The following is a 21192-nucleotide window of genomic DNA, read 5'->3' on the forward strand; positions in this document are numbered from 1 at the left end:
CACCTGTTGCACGGCATCAAGTCGTGCATTAACCACACATACTTGTGGCAAAACATACAAACATGCTCTAATAATAACATATGCTTTATGTTTGAAACGGCGAGGGAAGGCAAGAGGGGGAGAGAAGACGGAGCTTAACCGAAGTGGGGACGAGTTGTTCCCGGGCCAATGGGTAGCGCAGTGAATGAGAGTCCCAGAGCAGCCAGGAGTACCTTGGAGACCTACCTGGAAAAACTCTTGAACTTGGCAGCTGTGAGTGAACATTTCTAGAGCGCTACTGCTCACTTTTGGCTGATAAAAAGACTACAAGGCCTTAGCCACACTCGAGTGCTGCACTTCATTTCAGCCACTTGAGCAGTAGCGGGCTGTATATTGTACACCTAGGCCTTCAGTGGTATCCTCCTGCAATTAAACCACCTTCGAACAACCTCACCATGACACTAGGGCTATAGACAATCGTCATTCGACGTAACCACCCCATATTCGCAGTGACAGTAACATTTATCGAGTGGAATAAAGTGATTTAACACGAGGCTCAACATCTATGAGAGTTACAATACACTAATTGCAGAGACATAAATTCATGGTGACTGAAACCATCAAGGATGTACCACTATTATGCAGTATGACAGGATGCTGCATCACAAATAGACATCGCATAGCCCAAATCAATGCCATTACCAAAGAAACAAGAACACACTCACAACAACCAGTCACATTTACTCATACGACCACCAAGCAAGTAAAAATTCTGTAAAACACAAATGACACAATCAGGATTCAACAGGCTTCCCCACAAAAAAACATCGAAATCACATCTAAAAATCTAAACGTTTAAATGACTTTTAGATTTTTAATAATACATCTTAGATGATGCTACCTTATGTGCTAGCTTGTTTTACTTAAGTTAGCTAACTGGCCCTCTGATCACGCCACATGAAAAATGCTACCGTAGGCGTCGAGGCCAGTGCGGTGGCTCCGGCGTGTCTAAAAATACGCCCAACATGGCAAACTCGAAATCTGATTGGTTCAAGAATATGACAATCAACAAGATCGTGCGCATTTGCTTCAAAAGCAAGAGGGGATTCACTCGACATTCTGAAGGCCTCTCTCACTCTCTGTTAATGTTAGGAACGCCATCCCCCACACCTCGGACAAAGGTTTTTAGGCCAAGTTACTCCAAGTTGGAGGCCTGAATATGTGTTTTTCTAATGTCCGAGGTTGAATGTTGATCGAATAAGTGGCGTTCCCCATCAGAAGAATGCAAATGGCTGCACCCAAGCCCATGGGAATGACCGCTTCTCACCTGGTAGCAATTCAAAAGTTGATTGAAATTTAGAAGGCGGTTGAGGGAGGCGGGGAAAGGGTGGAAGGGGAGAGTCGAGATCCCGTGATTGTCACTAGCAAATCTCGTACGCCCCCTCCCCTATCGGTAGCGATTCAGGGTGCTAGGGCCAAGGCTGCACGTTAACTAGGAAGGGGGAGGCACAGGGCATGAACGGGACAGTCTGGAGGAGGGCACGCTGGAAAGTGGCTATGTGTGGACGAATAAGAAGGCGAAGAGTTCCTCGAGAATGCTCACCTTCTGGTTTCCAGTGCCACCACGCTGTGCACACCAGGGTGAGTCACCCAAGAAAGTTCGTCAATGCCCAGCCAAAACCGAGGTAAGAAATTAAAATGTTACGCAGTCTGTGTCGTCTTGGTCTTCATATTGTTGGTGGTGCATTGTGGGTGTGCAGGTGACTGCAAAACAACCCTCTACCTCTTAATTCTAGATTTGAAGCTTTCGTGACTGCAAGGATTCATACTCTTAGTTATTTCGGTAAAGTCACGTAGGTAGAAAATGAAATTAATAAAAATAAAACAATAAAAATCACGACGTTTCGGAGGCAACACAAGTCTCCGTCATCAGGTGGGACCGTCAGCCAGATTTGCTGCATCCCTTAAATGCAAGTTGAGGGGGGAGGAGAGGGGGGGGGAGCTCATCAGAATGTGGTAGCCAATGAATGGAACGTATCGGGAGGGAGGGGGGCGGGGCTAAAAGAAGGCACGAAGTGATACGTAGAATGTATCGGGAGGGGGAGAGGGGCGGGGCCAAAAGAATGCACGAAGTGGTACACGAGAGTCGGCGACGTGGACGTGGTTGTGCGCAAGCAACTATTGTTACACACGCCAACGTATTGGACGGAGAGGGGGAGGGGAGGCCAAAAGAGAGTGTGGGGTGCAAGTGTACGTGGACATGTGTATGTACAAGTGTAGTGACAGAACGGTCACTACTGTGTTGGCCCGTACGAGGGCTGGGGGCCCCAAGGGGGTGCCTGGGGGGTCACGTGCTGGAGGGATCCGGACCTTCCCAGAGGTGGGGGAAGTGAGGCGTGGCCTGGGAAGTGAGGCGTGGCCTGGGAAGGGAGGCGTGGCCTGGGCGGAGCCGGCCACGCCAGAGAGACGAGATATAAGGGTGGTGTGAAGGCAGAGCAGGGCTGTTCCTGAGAAGAATGAAGACACCTCGTGAAGATGCCAGAAGAGAAGACCTAGAGTGAGCGGACTGCCAGCAGCCACCTGGCTGGGCCACGCTGGAGCGGCTAAAATACAATGGTGTGTTAGCTAGTGTAGGTCGGTGGTCACCACCCTATGTGTAGAGTAAGAGTAACTGTTGGGTAAACGTTGTGTTAATTAATAAATGAGTGTTGCCTCCCAAGAAGTGTGTGCGCCTAAATTGAACCCATTACATTTGGTGTCAGAAGTTGTGGAAAAATAAATATTGCTAGGTGTTATCCTAGGGAAGTAAAATGGGCACACGAAAAACAAATATAAAACTCATCTGGACGTCTTCGTACGACGGGGATGGTGTGACGACCATCCTTCGGACAGCCCCGGGGATGGCAGCCCCGGTGACAGAGAGAGAGAGAGATGGCGCTGCACGCGGAGCGGCGGGACTTGCATCGCACTGCTGCTTCGCCGCCATCGGGAACGGAGCGACGGAGCCGCGGCGAGAGGACACCATCGTCGCTGCGGTGGCTGGCGGGGGAGGCCTGGGCATGCGGGCCACGCGGTGGGCCCGCCATTTCGGCGGCTGGTCGGGGCGCGGTTCCCGCCAAAACGCCGTTCCCGCCATTTCGGCGGCTGGTCGGGGCGCTGTTCCCGCCAAAACGCCGTTCCCGCCATTTCGGCGGCTGGTCGGGGCGCTGTTCCCGCCAAAACGCCGTTCCCGCCATTTCGGCGGCTGGTCGGGGCGCTGTTCCCGCCAAAACACCGCTCCTGCTGCCGAAATGCCGCTCCCGCCGACATCAACGCCTGCAGAGGGGGAGTTCCAGCCTTCTGCTCGAGCGTGAGAGGTGGATGGGTTCGCAAGAGCAGGCCGTGTTCACCATCAAAGATTCTTCAGGCCGTTCCAGTGCTCCACCTTGCCGCCCTCCGCTATTCACAGTTTGCCAGGCGAGTCATGACATGACAAGCACCCGGCCCCAAGAAAAATAATAATAATTTTCACCCATCTTGCGTGTGCCGGGTTGCGATCGTGTGTTTTTTTTACTCGCTGGGTTGCGGAGCGTGTTCGTCCGGTTGTGTGCGTGAGAAATTGACGCGGCGACCAGTGTTTGTTGTTAATTACGGCGTCGAGATCGGTATCTTCTGCGTGTAGTTAATGATTAATTCGTTGTTGGTGTCCCGAGCTCCGTTGATATCCTGTATGTTGCCGTGTTAATGACTCGTGTTGTTACATCGTTGTGTTGCGAAATCGCCATTGTTATTGTGTATACTGTATGGAGTTTCGCTCGTGATTGTCACTTGCAACTGTCAGAAACTTTGATCGTCATTGTTAAGTGTATGGAATGTTGGGTACTTGCTTGTGATTATTTACTATGTACGGATTGTCTGGAGTATTGATTGTGTGTGTTGCCATGTGGGGACTGGATGGTGCATTGTGCCAAATGATTGACTGTACGAACTTCGTATACTGCATATACTGTATTAATCAATTCAGCGATTCTTGGGGTTTGTGTACAGTTTTTTTCTCTCAAAATTCGAATGCCCTGAGTCCCATGGTTAATGTTGAAGGGGATTTTGAAGTGACAGGTTCGGTTTGTTTCAAACTCACTGGTTGGTTCCTGTCCGTTGTTGCACAGATGATGTCTTTTGTGCGGGAATGCTCCTTGTGTTCTACATGGATCGGGGGTGCGTTTCCGTTAATTGCCGTCAAATTGCATTGCTCTCTCCACTCGGTTGGTACAGCTGCATTGCTGCAATGCGAGTCTCGGAGATGATGTGTACGGATACGGGATGTGAGGTGTATTGTTGTGACCATTGAATATTCGGGATCGTCAAAAAAAAAAAATTGTGCGTACCTGTTCGGCATTGGATTAGTTTTGTGGGGGATCATAATTCAAATTGTATGTGTTGTGATGGTGTTAAATTGCGATGGTGACATGCTGCCAGGGATTTGGAATTGTGCTGCTGGCTGTCACTATCTTGGGGCGCAGGTCCTGACCAGGATGGCCCAGTGAGTGTTGCGTGTCTAACATGAACGTTGTGGTCCTGTCATGCTATGGCTGACGGCTTGACCTGACAGCCCGGAGATTGAAACACTCCGTGGTATGTCTAGCCTAGTGGGCTGTGCGCTCACATGGCTCGGAGAGTGTGGTCCCGTCATGCTATGGCTGACGGCTTGACCTGACAGCCCGGAGCTTGAAACACTCCGTGGTATGTCTAGCCTAGTGGGCTGTGCGCTCACATGGCTCGGAGAGTGTGGTCCCGTCATGCTATGGCTGACGGCTTGACCTGACAGCCCGGAGCTTGAAACACTCCGTGGTATGTCTAGCCTAGTGGGCTGTGCGCTCACATGGCTCGGAGAGTGTGGTCCCGTCATGCTGTGCCTGACGGCTTGACCTGACAGCCCGGAGATTGAAACACTCCGTGGCATGTCTAGCCTAGTGGGCTGTGCGCTCACATGGCTCGGAGAGTGTGGTCCCGTCATGCAATGGCTGACGGCTTGACCTGACAGCCCGGAGAGCGAAACACTCCGTGGTATGTCTAGCCTAGTGGGCTGTGTGCTCACATGGCTCGGAGTGTGTGGTCCCGTCATGCAATGGCTGACGGCTTGACCTGACAACCCGGAGAGCGAGACACTCTGTGGCTTGTCTAGCCTTGTGGGCTGTGCGCTCACATGGCTCAGGGAGGGTGGTCCCGTCATGCTATGGCTGACAGCTTGACCTGACGGCTCGGAGGTTGAGACCCTCTGAGGCGCGTTGGAACAGTGGGCTGGAGATTCGTAAGGTTCGGGTGGAGTTGGCCTGTTACGTTGAGACTGTTTCCCTCAGTTGTTAGGGTGCATGTTGTGCAGTGAGTGAACGATGGGTCGTCTCAGCTCGGTCGGTACAGCTATATGCTGCGATGCGAGTCTGGGAGAGAGACTGGGTCATCTCAGCTCGGTCGGTACAGCTATATGCTGCGATGCGAGTCTTGGAGAGAGACTGGGTTAAAATCCCCCCGATATGGCCGACGCGTGCTACTGGTTGTGACGCCACGTCGGAAAGGCGGGGGGGTGCTAACGGGTGACTGTCATTGCATGCGTGATTCTAACGGTGGGGGGGCTGTGCTGTAGCGTAAGTGGGTTAGCGAGTTTTCATGTATTTTTGTTGTTAATTCCCCGTTTTCTATGCGGTTCCCTTTTACCCTCGTCGATTCTGTATATATTACGTGATTGTATTTCTTATCGGTCGCCGGTCATTTATTGATGTTGCTGGTTCGGAGGCACACCTTTTCGATTTTCACAGTTGTGTTACAGCCGGGGACGGCTGTGTGTTTATACAGGAGGGGGTGATGTAGTGACAGAACGGTCACTACTGTGTTGGCCCGTACGAGGGCTGGGGGCCCCAAGGGGGTGCCTGGGGGGTCACGTGCTGGAGGGATCCGGACCTTCCCAGAGGTGGGGGAAGTGAGGCGTGGCCTGGGAAGTGAGGCGTGGCCTGGGAAGGGAGGCGTGGCCTGGGCGGAGCCGGCCACGCCAGAGAGACGAGATATAAGGGTGGTGTGAAGGCAGAGCAGGGCTGTTCCTGAGAAGAATGAAGACACCTCGTGAAGATGCCAGAAGAGAAGACCTAGAGTGAGCGGACTGCCAGCAGCCACCTGGCTGGGTCATGCTGGAGCGGCTAAAATACAATGGTGTGTTAGCTAGTGTAGGTCGGTGGTCACCACCCTATGTGTAGAGTAAGAGTAACTGTTGGGTAAACGTTGTGTTAATTAATAAATGAGTGTTGCCTCCCAAGAAGTGTGTGCGCCTAAATTGAACCCATTACACAAGCACCTGTTGATACACATGATAGAAAAGAACGAAAATGCCCATGTTTATACCAGTGCTGGCTGAACAATAAAGAGAGTACTGTTAAACACTGGGGATGTTAACACTCGGTAAAGTAAAGTAAAATAGTGCCTGTCAGATAAGATGGTCCAAAAATGCGTAATTAAGTCTTTTTTTTGCATGGTTGATAACATCTTTCCAATGATTACTAAGTTTGTACCCACCATCACGGTTGAAATTATGTCTGTGTTTGTATATCTGAATGGCTTCGTGTACAAACCTTTGATGGTAGCCAGAAGGTTTGCAGAGCACCTTGTTCTCGGAAAAGACAATTTCATGAGAGTCCACAGCATTGTAGCAAAAGCAAAGTTTGTGGGGAATAATAGCCATTTTCTATACTTTTTAGGCATAAGCAATTAGAAAACAACACTACCCAGGAACAAAAATCGTGTTACATAGTGTAATGTAGCTACAACGCCACTGATAATGTAGTTACTATGCCACTGATTATGCAGCTACTACACCACTAATGTGGTCACTATGCCACTGATGATGTAGCTCCTACGCTACTGATAATGTAGCTGCTACGCCACTAATGTAGTGACTATACCACTGATGATGGAGCACATACGCCACTGATAATATGGCTACTACGTCACTAATAATGTAGTCACCATGCCACTGATAATGCAATTACTACGCCATTGATAATGTGGCTACTACGCCACTGATAATGTAGTCACCATGCCACTGATAATGTGGTTACTACGCCACTGATAAGGCAGCTACTACGCCACTAATGTAGTCACTATGCCACTATTAATGCAGCTACTATGCCACTAATCATGTTGTCATTATGCCACTGAAAATGTAGCTACTACGCCACTAATAATGTAGTTACTACGCCACTGGGCCTACCAACTCGTCTGGGTTGCCCATCACTGGTCTAGTCACCCGAGCTTGGCCTCTGACGTTTGGGCGTCTGCTTCGCCACCTCTCCCAGCTCCTATCTCCCCGCTCCCGCCCAATGCATTTATTTGGCAACACCCACTCTGTGTGAGTCACATTATGGGGATATTTTCACGTCTTGCCTTTTAAGCCTCTGGTGTATGTGTTCATGATTAATACACCAGCAGGATTAACCTGGGTGGATGTTGGGGCCTTGAATGGTCACAATTTGTGACAGTTAAATAATCACGCTTCAATCTTTCAACATTCAGTCTTCTCATTAACCAACATTTAACAAAACAACTCAGGATATTTGATAGATTATGGAGGAAAGATTTGTATTTGGCAAGAATGTAAAAAAGTTGATACTTTCATCATCAGTGTCCCCTTTTAGTATATAGTTATCATCCGTGCTATCAATGTAACTATCCGAAATGGTATTGTATATGCTGTACGCCACCTGGGAACACAACTAGACCAAATCGTGTACACGCATGGATCAAGCAAACACTCCGGTGTTCAATTTCCTTCGGCAAGTATTTAATTTGCGATAATAACAGCAGCGCTCACAATCGGCGAGCGTTAACATCCTTAGGCTGTGAAGAAACAATTGAGCTCGGGATAGTGGGCTCTGCCGTGGTGGATAGATGTTATATCTCCCGTCTGGTATGCAGGAGGTTTTGTGGTCCGATCCTAACTCTAGCAATACCTGCTGTATATTTTGAGTTTGCGTGATTCTACTGGATCTCGTGAATTTTTCTCCGGGTTCTCCGGGTTTTCCCTCCATGTTCAGAAACAAGCGTTTGGAGTATTTCGCTGCGTCGAGATATCATTTGTGGCCAGGTCACTTCTGAAAAGGCGACATAGCTCAGTAGGCCTTATCTGGTAAAATAAAAACAAAGTTTGGTTCTAATTATGTTTGTACAGTTGGTAATACAACCAAACTCGGGTTTTAATTTAAGTCATCGCTTTTAGGTATCACAGAGTGTGTATGCTACTTAATTTTACTGTGAATTGTAGCTTTTGTGATCGGCTTGTCGACAAAACGTGTGTGCCAAACGAATATGCACGGTACGTCCTTACGTGTTGTGCAGCATTCATTTCGTTCGGTACTTGCGAGTTCAATGTCAGGAGGTGACCCTGATGTGCAACTATGAACCGTGCTTGGCCGAGCGTAACCGAGGAATGTCCGTGCGTCATATTGTGAGTGTCACTGAGAGCCACTGCGAGCTGTGATGGCCATTCATCCGTGAACACAGATGGGAATCAGAGAGGCCAACTGCTGCCATTGTAGAGTGGTTGTAGTCGTCATGCACGCTTACCAAGCATCACTACTTGTTTTGACAAACGAGGTATGAGTGGTATTACACTGGTGTCTGCAACGCCTTCCGAATTTCTCATCCGTGACTTCCGTCCATCAACGAACCGTCGTCTCACTTAGAACCATGCCCACGTTGTGGTATGGTTTGCGCGCATTCACGTTGGTCAGACGGAGTATTAAATTCACACTGTCTGCTCGCACTGTTGTATCAAGCGTAGTGCTGAGTGCTCATCTGAAATAGCGGTTGATATTTTGCTGGTATGGCACCATGGTGGCCGAGATGTTAACTTCCTCGCCTGGTATACAGGTGGTTGTGGGTTCAATATCGACCCTGACACCTGTATATTTGGAGTTTGCATTTCTCTCTCCCCGTGGTCGTGTGTATTTTTTTCCGGGTCCTCCGGATTTTCCTTCCACATTTAGAAGCATGCGTTTAGAGTATTTGTTGCTATAAATTTCCGTGTGATACACAAATGCATTGAGCTATCATTTGTGGTAGCCAGTTCTCTTCGGAAAAAAGAACTACACAGCTCATTAGGCTTTACCTGGTAAAATACAACATAGTAAAAATAAAACACAACATAGTTATGAAATCACCAACATGCAAAGCAACTTTGGGTGTCTTATGTTACTCAATTCTTAATGTTTCCTGCTGATAAGATCTGTGATCTTCTTGGACCACGAGGAGGTCTTTAAAATTAATTTTTAAAAATACAAATATATATCGCCCTTTGATGTGACTTGTTGCTTAATGAATCTTTAATTGTCTTGATGATGATCAATTATGACGACCTCTCCACTCGACAAAATTTGGTTCTATATTTTATTTGGCTAAATTCGAGCACTCCGCTTTTCAGGGTGCGGTGTGGACCACAGATTTTTTTGAAGGTATCTCAGAGACATTCTCACGATATATCCACTTCCATGGACCATTCTATAACGCGTGGGGGGTTGGGGGAAGATTATGTACTGCGGTGTGAAAATTCGAAAAATGTGTACCCCTTGATGACGTGACACCAACCAACGAAAGCAAGGTAAGTCAGAATAGAAGGAGAGACTCAAGGAGCCAGAAAAAAGGACTCCAACCTCCAGTGCATACGCCCAATAGTAGTAATTTCCAGCCATCACCATCTTTGAAATCTGAACAGGGCTTGTGAAGTTAACAGTGATGTGGACTCCAACCGTGTAAAGATCGGAAGGCCCAAGAGCCTGAACAAATGTTGTACAAAATTAACAAGGTTTATTCGTCAACTTTAACGCGTGCCATTCTTAACATAATTAACATTACGCGAAATAAAGTAATATAGTTTTTTTCCCCTTTATGTGAATAAAACAAGTGTCACGATGTTCAAAAACACCAAATATATAAATTTTGCAAAAAATCAAGTCTGTATTAACCACACGTACTTAAGGTGAACATGCAACAAACATGCTCTGATAATATACGCATTATCTTTTTAACTGATTGGCCTACACCAGAGACAGTCTTCTTTATGGCCTTGTCTCAGAAAAGGTAAAACTTATTCTTATTTTTCATACTTGATACTGGCAAAAAGGCCCCATGATAAAGTTGCTCACCCCGAGCGATGAACGCCTTTGTACTGTTCGCCTTATGGCGTTCTTTGTTCTGACACTGGTGATGAGACTAGGCCAGAATGAAGGCTGATGTCTCTGGTGTAGGCCAATCAGTTTCAAAGACAATGCATATCTTATCAGAGCATGTCTGATTGCATGTTCACCACAAGTACATGTGGGTAATGCATGCCACAACTCCCCAAACACACACACAAGTTGTATGTAGTGTATCATGTACTGTATGGAATATTGCACACTGGGACACGCCGAATAATGTTGTAAGCAGAATATAATCGCGTGCCAGGATAATCGATTATCAAGTGTATAGAGTTTTGGACACATTTCGAAAATTAAATGGCTCTTCTTGTGGCTTTGCTTGCGGACCCACTGACTACTTAAAGCGTTACAGCTACACGTTGTCCAAACTTTGACAGCGTTGCTGATGTTGCCGCCCACACTGCATTCCACCCTCTCGAACACTCTGACGCTGATCGTTTCATCGTTGTTGGAGTAGAACATCACTTTCCCAAGCAACGTCTCCTGTTGAAACAAAAACCACAACGGTAAAATCATAGGGTTAATCGTGGGCACGGTCACGCGTTTGTCACCATCTTTTGCCTTTCGTCAACCAGTGGTTGAAGCTTTCGGTAACGTGTCGCCATTCCTCACCATCCTGCGATGATTAAAAAAAACTACTTTCCTAGCTCTATCTCCTCGATGGATGGTCTCCATAGACACATTTCTACGTATGCATGTGTAATGCGGGCGTAAACGACCTCCCGGAAGTGACGTCATGGGGGGAGGAGTTACGTCACGTGGGGGGAGAGGGTTCAGGTCTATAAGGGGAGAAACCGGAAGAGGAGGGGGAGTGATCGGAGACTGGGAAAGAGTGAGGCCACGCAGGGCGGGGAGTGAGAGAGAGAGTGGCGAGATCGCCACATACCCGGGCCATGAGGTTCGGCACCGTCGGCCAACGGTGACCGACCCAGGAGCAGCCGGAGCAGCGAGGAGGCTGCAGAGAGCAGCGGGTCTGCAAAAAGGGGAGTTCAGAGCGGGGGTCTGCACGAGGAGCCCAGCAGCGGATCTGCTGGGAGAGAAGTGGGCTACGTGAGCGACAGCAGCCTGGGGCTGCCGAACGAAGAGTATCTAGGGGAGTGCCATGAGGGAAAAGCATAAGAACCCAAATAAAGGACACGGAGACAGAGAGAGCGTCCGAGTTCTTTATTACACTGGTGTCAGAAGTGTAACGGCATGACAAAAACAACTGAGAAAAAATAATATTCCGTCTCCAGCATCTGCTTCATCTTCTGACGACGATGACTTTCCTCCAGCGGTGGACCTGACTCCGATGGAGGAGGAGATCCGTGCTGGGACGAGTGCGGGTCCGGGGGTCCAAGATGTCGCCGCGTCGGCGGACCCGTCTGCACCGAAGGACGCGGATTTAAGATGGAGTCAGATGGCGGAGCAACTTGAAACACTCAAGAACGTACTTGCACAGTTGTGTGAGCTCGTCACGCCGAGGACGGCGTCGGAAGGAGACGTTGGTGGTTCGCAGGAGCCCGCTTTGCCTTCGCTGTCGACGCCATCGGCCACGCGGCACGAAGACGCCATCTTGGGCGTGGCAGGCGAAGAAGGGCGGGAAGCCGCCATTTTGCGCCGTCCGCAGCGAAAAGCCGCCATCTTGTCTACACCACGTTGCGACGCCATGTTGAACATGCCACCAGAAGAGTCATCGGCTGGAGAGAGCGCGCCAAGAAGTCGCAGTCGTCACCTAACAACTGTCAAAGAATTCTCCATCGGGGGCGATTGGAGTGCGTTCGACTGCAGATTTTTGGCGGCGGTGTGCTCGGCAAGGTGGACTGACGCGGAGGCGTTAGAAGTTCTGCCGACTCTTCTTGATGACGCGTCTGTTAGATTCTTTCACTCTATAAAGGCCGCGAAGAAGAAAACATTGAGAGGTGTGTTCGACGAAATGGCTGGCGCATACGAGCCGCCGGATGATGCTCATCGCCGGTTTGTTCAACGACAACGAGCACCCGAGGAGTCTCCGGTGGCATATAGGGGCGCGGTGCTGGAGCTGGCTATGGCCGCATACCCGGAGACGGAGCCTGACCTGCTGGAACCTCTCATCCTGGGGAAGATGCTGGAGCTGTCCCGAGATCTCGGCATTCCTATGCCGGTATGTGGTCATGAAAAGCTCACATCCCGGACTGCGGCTAAATATTTGGATGCCCAGTTTAACCTGCGCCGGTGGAAACAAGTTACGGCGTGGACGGGTGGGCCCGTCGTCGAAGGGGGAGCCTTGGGTTGGGAACCCACGAAGGCTGTCTATGTGCCTGATGAGAGGAGCCCGCAGGAGCTGTCAGCCGCCGCTGCTCCGTGGCCAGGCCGCGGTGGACCGGGACCGCGGGCTGCGCCGCCGATACGGCCGCGTCGGGACGGGGTGCCCGCCGCGCGCCGCAACGACATCGACCGTTTCCGCTGCGGGCGTAAGGGCCATTACGCCAGGGACTGCTGGGCCCGCGTCCCTGGTCCGCCCCAGCAGGAGGCCTCGACAGCGGCCGCTCCAAGGAAGGATTCTCCAGCACAGGCAAGTCGGTGCGCACCAGACACCCGGCAAGGCTTGACACCTCACTCATCACCGTTGTCATGCGATCCGGGTGTTGTTAATAATGGGAGGCCATTGACTGCGCCTTGTCGCTCGGTAACGCAGTGGCGTAAGTTGGCTCGGTGGGTCGTCGCGGCCGCTACCGGTTCGTCCACCGTACCTGGGTCGATACAGGGGGTGGACGTACGTATTTTGGTGGATTCCGGTGCGTCCGCGACCATTATTTCGGATGTAATATTCCATCTCTTGAACATCCCACCTGAGGCCGTGAGTCCGGCTTACGCTTCCTGCATCGCTGCGAACGGGGGTAGCATGGGCATTGTGGGCCAGGTGGACGCTAACATAGCTATCGGGGGAGTGTCGGCCTCGGGAATTGTGTTAATTTCGAGGTCTCTTGCAGTTCCTTGTTTGTTGGGGACCGATTTTCTGGCCAAAATGCCGATTCTAATTAGAATTAATGAAAACTGCATTGAATTACCGGAAGGCCGTAAAATTGCATTTTTGCCGTCGCCCTGGGGGCGACCTGCTCCTGTCGCCCAGGTGCAGGCGTTGTCCGTAGTATCTGTTGATATTCCACCTGGCTCACAGATGCTCATTCCTTTGCGTTATCGGAAGCCTGTACCTGGTCGTCAGGGAGCTATTAGGGTTTTGTTCTCGCCGTCCGCCACCATCATGGGTGGATCGGCGCTAGTTGGGGCACAAACTATTGTCCGGCCAGACCAGCAGCCGTTTTTGCAGGTGCTTAACGCAAGTACCGAAAGCGTGTGTGTGCCGGCCGGTACCGTTGTGGCACATACCACTACTGCGTTTACAGCTCATGATGATCTGTCCTGCCGGGGTGGTGTTGGAGGCGTTTCAGGCCCCGGTGCTGCAGATGATCGCTGGATCGCTGAATTGTGTGGGGAGAATTCTGCCCTTTCTGGGGAACAACGTTGTGCGGTTCGGAAATTATTATTGAGTTATTCTGATGTGTTTAGCACCTCGTTGCTTTACCATCATATTGACACGGGGGACGCTGCCCCTATTCGGTTAAACTCGCATCGGATGAGTCCGGCTGAGCGAGAGCACGTTCGAGGGGCAGTGGATGACATGTTGGCCGCGGACATAATATCTCCGTCTAACAGCCCGTGGGCCGCGCCTGTTGTTTTGGTTAAGAAGAAAGACGGCAAATTGCGATTTTGTGTAGATTTCCGCAAGCTAAATAAAGTGTCGGTGGCAGATGCATACCCCCTGCCGCGTATGGACGACTCTCTCGATGCCTTGTCGGGGGCAAAGTTCTTTTCAACGCTAGATCTCTCTTCGGGCTTCTGGCAGCTTCCTCTTGACGAGTCCTCGCGAGAGAAGACTGCTTTCCGTACGCCACAGGGGTTATTCCAATTTAACTGTCTTCCGATGGGGTTGAATGCGGCCCCTGTCACTTTTCAGAGGTTGATGGAGTTGGTATTAATGGGGTTGCAGTGGGAGACATGTCTGATATATTTAGACGATATTATCGTCTTCAGCCGCACATTTGACGAGCATTTATCGCGGTTGGAGGCCGTGTTCACCAGGATGCGTTCTGCTAATTTGAAATTTAAGCCTAAGAAATGTCACCTACTGCAACACTCCGTGTGTTACTTGGGGCACATCGTTAGTGCGGACGGGGTGGCCACGGATCCAGACAAAACTGCGTGCGTCCGTGACTGGCCAACCCCTGCCACGGTGGGGGATGTGCGTCGGTTTTTGGGGTTCGCCTCATATTATCGGAGGTTTGTTCCAAATTTTGCTACGATCGCGAGGCCTTTGCATCTCCTTACGGGAAAAGGACACAAATTTGCTTGGGGACCGCCAGAGGAGGCGGCATTTCGAGGCCTGCGCGATCTATTGGCTACGGCACCGACGTTGGATTATCCTGATTTTGAACATCCTTTCATTCTGGATACGGACGCGAGTGACACGGGCATTGGGGCGGTGTTGTCTCAGTCCAAAGGTGGTGTGGAACGCGTGGTGGCGTATGGTAGCCGGGTTTTGTCTCCCGCTAAAACCCGCTACTGCGTCACTCGCAGGGAACTTTTGGCTATTGTTTTTTTTCTCCGCCAATTTCGACCGTATCTGTACGGTCGTTCGTTTATTGTTCGCACGGATCATGCGGCCTTGCAGTATGCTCTTAAGATGGACCAACCATCCGGCCAGCTGGCGCGGTGGTTGGACACGCTGCAAGAATTTTCCTTCCAAATTCACCATCGGAAAGGAGTGCGTCACGCTAATGCGGACGCACTTTCCAGGTGGCCGCAGCGATCCCCTTGCGCGTGCGCGTCAGGGACGCATAGATGTGGCCCGGTTCAGCACCCCCCTCAGCCTGTCGCGCTGGCAGTCGAAGTGCCTGAAGCTCCGCTCGAGCCGGGGCCGGCTGATGGGGGACTGGCTGATGGGATTTTGCATCTCCCGAGGTCTGTGTGGATTCGGGAGCAAATGTTGGATGATTCTTTGGTATCGTTGCGTAGGCGGCCTGCGAAGGGGAGTGGGGGACTCGGAGCGGGGGGTGTGCTGGAAACCGCTCTCCGTGATGGGTTGCTGATGTGGAGGGAAGGGATTCAGGAACGCTGGCGTCTTGTTGTACCGGTATCATTGCGGTACGAACTGATTAGGACTCTGCATTGTGACACGCTTTTACATCTGGGGGTGCAGAAGACCCTATTGACGCTGCAGCGAGATTACTATTGGCACGGCATGACGACGGATGTCATCGGGCACGTTCGCGCGTGTCCCGACTGTGCCCGACGGAAGCCGCCTAAACATCCATATGTGCCGCCGATACAATCTATTCAGGTATCTCGAGTTAATGAATTGGTGGCGTTAGATATTTTGGGACCCTTTCCGCCATCCGCTAGGGGAAATAAATATTTACTAGTAGGGGTGGATTACCTCTCCCGCTGGCCGATGGCCTGGCCTTTGCCTGACCAGTCAGCGGCGTCTATCACAGACGCCTTTCTATTTGGGTATGTTATGGACAAGGGGGCGCCGGTGAGGCTCCTTACAGACCAAGGCCGGAATTTTTCGTCTAAATTGTTGGGGGAGGTGTGTGCGGCTCTTGGAACTAAAAAGATACGGACATCTCCCTACCACCCACAAACGGATGGTATGGTTGAACGGCTAAATCGGACCCTGTCCACCATGTTGAGTCACAGGGTTAGTGAAAAACAATCAGATTTTGATTTGCATATCCCTGGGGTGCTTTCAGCGTACCGGTTGACGCTGCATGCGGCTACAGGATATTCGCCGTTTTTTCTTATGTACGGTCGTGAAAACGTGCCGCCGATGAATGTGCAGTTGGGAACCGGAGCGAGGGGACCTGCTAAGCCTCTTCCTGATTATATTCAGGACACCGTTCGCCGTGTCACTGTGGCACGGGAAGGGGCCCGCATGGCTACGGCCAAAGCCCAGGCCCGGAATGAGCGGTGTGCTCGACGTTCAAAGGGGGAATGCCCCTGGAAAACGGGGGACCTGGCCTGGCTCCATTGCCCACAGGTGCGGCCAGGTACCTCTCCTAAGTTACATAAACCATGGCAAGGGCCGGTTCGCCTCATCGAGGTTCCCAACCCACAGTCGGCGCGTGTTAGGTTTGGATCTCGGCGTTGGTTCGTCCACACATCTCGGTTGAAACCATACGTGGCCCCTCGACCTGATGCGTCATCTCCTGAGGTTGCCTTGCCGGGGTCTGTTACTGCCAACTCGCCCTTGCCTGTGCCCGCTGACCTTGCAGGAGCACCTGTCGTGCCTTTTACAGACAAGCCGGCCGTGACGCCGCAGGAGAAAGGAGACTCGGCTCGGGGTGCGCCTACCACGGCTGCGGAAACTCTGAGACCCGCAGCCCTTCCAACGCGGTTGCGGGACACCTCTGACGCTGGGCCTTCGAGAATAGGGGACCGGGACATTGGCGGGCCTCCAATAGCGACAGACGAACTTCAGCCTGTTGCTCTTAGAACCCTGCCACGTTCCCGCTCGGCGGGAGGGCCGCCGACCGTCTGGGACGGCCCGGCAACCCGCACCCGCTCAAAATCCCTCACATTTCGTTAACTGTTGTATTGTGTTCTTGTTCTTTCGGTATATTATTGTATGCTTCGTGTCCTTTTTCGTATTCGATCGTGTTCGCTCGCATTGCTTGTTGAAGTTGTGTTCAGCCGAGGTCGGCTGGATTTTCTCTACGGGGGAGGGTGGTGTAATGCGGGCGTAAACGACCTCCCGGAAGTGACGTCATGGGGGGAGGAGTTACGTCACGTGGGGGGAGAGGGTTCAGGTCTATAAGGGGAGAAACCGGAAGAGGAGGGGGAGTGATCGGAGACTGGGAAAGAGTGAGGCCACGCAGGGCAGGGAGTGAGAGAGAGAGTGGCAAGATCGCCACATACCCGGGCCATGAGGTTCGGCACCGTCAGCCAACGGTGACCGACCCAGGAGCAGCCGGAGCAGCGAGGAGGCTGCAGAGAGCAGCGGGTCTGCAAAAAGGGGAGTTCAGAGCGGGGGTCTGCACGAGGAGCCCAGCAGCGGATCTGCTGGGAGAGAAGTGGGCTACGTGAGCGACAGCAGCCTGGGGCTGCCGAACGAAGAGTATCTAGGGGAGTGCCATGAGGGAAAAGCATAAGAACCCAAATAAAGGACACGGAGACAGAGAGAGCATCCGAGTTCTTTATTACACATGTGTAGTGTCAACGATTTCTGAGGCATGTTCTTTGTTAATAACTTCCACGGTCTCGTCCACACTCTCCACAGTAGCATAACCTAACCTGTACACAACACTAGCCATCTTACACTGATGGCGCTGACTGAGATAGCCAACTGCTATCCTTTGTAGCACAATATCTAGCTGAGATCATTAGCGACGATGGCGACGAGACGACAGCAACAAAAAGACGAGTCTATTCCCAGAACCGACAGCCCTGAGCCTCCTCTCAGCTCCTTTTATGCTTCCAGCGCGGCCTGGCTCCACCCTGACCGCGCCTCCCTTCTCGAACCCGCTAGCAGGTTCAAGGGGCCTTCAGATGGGGTCCTCCGTGACCCTTACCATAGTTCCCCCCTCTGCCTACACCCCGTGCACACTCACCAGCGTGTGTACTATCTGTCCACAGCAATTGCTGCTGCTGTCCACCAGCCGGTGTTATGACACTACATCACCCTCCCCCCTTTGATAAAGCATTCCCAGTTGAGACACAGCAATGCAAGCGGGTGGACAGGCAGAGCAACTCCCACAACCGAGGAACATCACAAAACACCAACAAAAAGAATACAGCAACAACCAAAAAGTTACGACACTCCCGCGAACCAACAGCTCCACCTGAGCACCTCCATGTACCGATAACACAACCGCCGTGACACTCGGTGCGCGGCATAAGCAAAAAAAACCCCATCAACAACAAAGCACGCAGCACTACACAACCCCTTTTCAGTGCCCATTAACCTTTAACATGCCATTTTTCCCCGATCAACAGGACAAGGAAGAGTCCGCTTTACTGGACATTGCTCACTTGAACCTGGTCCTTGACACCGGTCCCCCACCTTGGGCAGGATCCTGTACTTGTGGGGCTCCGAGGAACAAAAAAAATGGCCTAAAGGTTGCGGCTCCTCCCTGGATTCAACATAGCAGCACATGACCGGGCTCCAGCCTCCAATCCCTCACACACGGCGACCTCGGAATATATTCTGGAATCAGAGACTTGGATCCTGTGGGGCTTGAGGAGCAGAGGCAATTATGATGAAGGCTGTCGTTAGTGCTATCGACGTTGGGTTAACATCCCGACATTCTCTTGCGATGTGGACCGGCCGACCGCAGGCGGCCGTGTGACTCCAGGGCAGAAAAGTCTTCCCTTCTTGCCAACTCCGACCCATCGGCCTTCTGTAGTGACCCTTCCGCGCTGCCCATAGCTGTACACCGCAGCCACCATCTCCACTTCCTGGCATGTAGGTCAGGACAACCCTCAACTCCTGCACCAATGACACCAACCTTTCTACTGCTAAGGATTTGAGCACCTTTCGGTTCATGTGCAGATACGCCTCTTGCACCGATGCCAGCAAAGTGCTATGACAAGCGAGATGCTACTGGGCCTCTCCCGCTTCCTCTGCAAAATCTACTTTTGGTGTTGTATGGCGGGTCAAAGACTGCTGCAATTTGGGCAAATGCCTGCCTGAGAGTTGATCGATCACCTTCCGGGATGGCCTGGAACACCGCTAACGCATCGTCATCGAGGGCCATCGGTAGCGCTCGCAGGACCTCCCATTTCGTCCATCCGATGGACAACCAAGCTGCTTTGAAGCGATGACAGAAGGCCGTCCAATCGCCTCCAGCCACCACGAACTCTTGAACGAGCGGCAGCTGTAGTGGTCTGTACGCAGCTCCTCGCATCGCCGCCTTAGCATCGTCCTGCGTCCCACTCCAAATGGTGTCCGCCAGCCATGCCTTGCCCTCCATGGTCTCCACCGCAGGAATCACCACTGCAGGCAACAGCTCCGACGCCCCCCGCTGCCCACGCCAAATGGCACCCACTGGCCACGCCATGCTTTCCGTGGGCAAAATGGCACCCCGCAACCTCGTGGTCACCGCCGCAGGAGTCGCCGCTGAAGGTGGCAGCTCCGTCGAGCCCCGCAGCCCACAGCAAATGGCACCCACCAGCCCCACCATGCCCTCCGTAGGCGAAATGGTGGCCAGCAACCACGTGGTCTCCGCCGCAGAAATTGCCACTGCAGATGGCAGCTCCAGCAAGCCCTGTGGCCCACTCTGCCATCAACCGACTCCGGAGAATTGGCATTCCACTCCCGCTGATCCGCAGTCACTGCTCCATCACTAGAAATTCCAGTGCCGCCTTGTTCAGCCATGGATACACTACCTGCACCAGTGATATCAACATGCTGTGATAAGCGATGGACGTCTCGGCGTTCTCCCATTTTCGCTGCAGGAACTTTCTCTGCATATTCAATGGGGAATCAAAAACAGTCGCCATTTCACCATACACCTCTTGTAGCGAAGCCCTTTACTCCTCCGGCACAGCATGGAACACTGCAAGGGCGTCGTTTTCAAGGGCGGTAGGCAGGGCTCTCAGTGTTTCCTCTTCCAACCATCCGATGGCTTGATACGCTGCCTCGAACCTTCGGGGGAAGGCACCCCAGTTGCCTCCTGCCGCTACAAATTATTTTAGAGGCATCATCCACCGCGGGCGGTCAGTTACCCTTTCCAACGCCTCCGGAGCTGTATTTTCTTCAGCCGCCATTTGGTTACCTTGTGAAATGGCGGCCATCGGTTGAGCGGTTTTCACTGAGGTGACGCCCACCGTGCTCTTCGCCATTCCTCCTCTCTCCGCAGCTGCGGCAAGCTATACAGTGAGCTGTGAGAACACTGCTAACAGCCGATCCAGCCATCCCGTTACCTCGTCAAATTCCTCGCTTATTTGTTTCTGTTGGCCGGCCCCCTCTCCTCGTTACCACATTGCTCCCTCTTCACTGGTGGGGTTATTCACCGGGTCCCCACCAACTGGGGCTTGCTGGAAGGGGGTCTCTTCCCCGTCCGAAGTCGTTGTCGGTGAGTTCTCCTTGCAACCACGCCATGGCATGATGACACCCCACTTCTGGCACTGGTTGTAATTACGACTTGACACTTCTCTTGAGATGGCAACAGCCCCGAGTCTCGCGCGCATCTCCCTTCTATACCAACTGAGACCACGCCCCCCTTCTCGATCATTCTCGCCGACTCTGGACACTCGCTCTACCGGCAGATTCAACCGTTTTCTTCCGTTACCTGACCACGCTCCCTTTTCGTACATTCCCGTAGCCACCAGTCCCTTCGCACTCACAACTATTACCCGTCATTACCTCCCGTGGCCACTAGCCCCTTCACACCACATGCAGGCTCAATTGTCATTCCACATACAACATAGAATGCTCCTGATCTTGTAAAATCTCAAAAGCAAAATACAAAGGTTAAGCCTTGCGCATTGATGGCTGGGAAGGGGGGGGGTATTTGACCAGATTGCACCATTCTGGTCAATGTGGGTTGTTGAAGGCGAGACACATAAAAGTACAATACAACAATGGATGTTGCTGCACTGGACTGTAGTCGGCTGGTCATCGCATAGTTCCAAGTCCATAACGTATTATATGCCGCCTATGGTCACCCATGTACGAGCACGAGCCAGGCTCAAACCCGAGCTTCCGCGATCCAACATATTTTAAATGCGATTTGTTCAGAGGATTCATTATTAATTCGTGATTAATGAATCCTCCAACCACCTCCGATTAGCACGGTTGGCTACGTACGGCGTGAAAGCAGTTTAACATACGTACGTGCACACATTACATCTGGAATAATAAGGCTGACCAGCCCTACGTATCTACGCTATGGCTAATGCACCTTCCTCCACTTCTTTGGATGTCCGTGGAATATTTTCGTGTTCACACCAAAAACGTCCATTTACCACGACTGGT

General features: G+C 51.7%; 1 protein-coding gene across 1 annotated transcript in view; it reads left to right on the forward strand.

Moving 5' to 3' along the window:
- LOC133359832 (receptor-type tyrosine-protein phosphatase beta-like) overlaps positions 1-21192 on the forward strand; it is a 425084-nt gene that overhangs the window by 103667 nt on the left and 300225 nt on the right. The gene's annotated exons all lie outside the window — the stretch shown is intronic.

This window comes from Lethenteron reissneri, chromosome 66 (assembly GCF_015708825.2).
Source record: "Lethenteron reissneri isolate LAM-NWPU_2019-01 chromosome 66, ASM1570882v1, whole genome shotgun sequence".
In the NCBI taxonomy this organism is placed as follows: Eukaryota; Metazoa; Chordata; class Hyperoartia; order Petromyzontiformes; family Petromyzontidae; genus Lethenteron; species Lethenteron reissneri.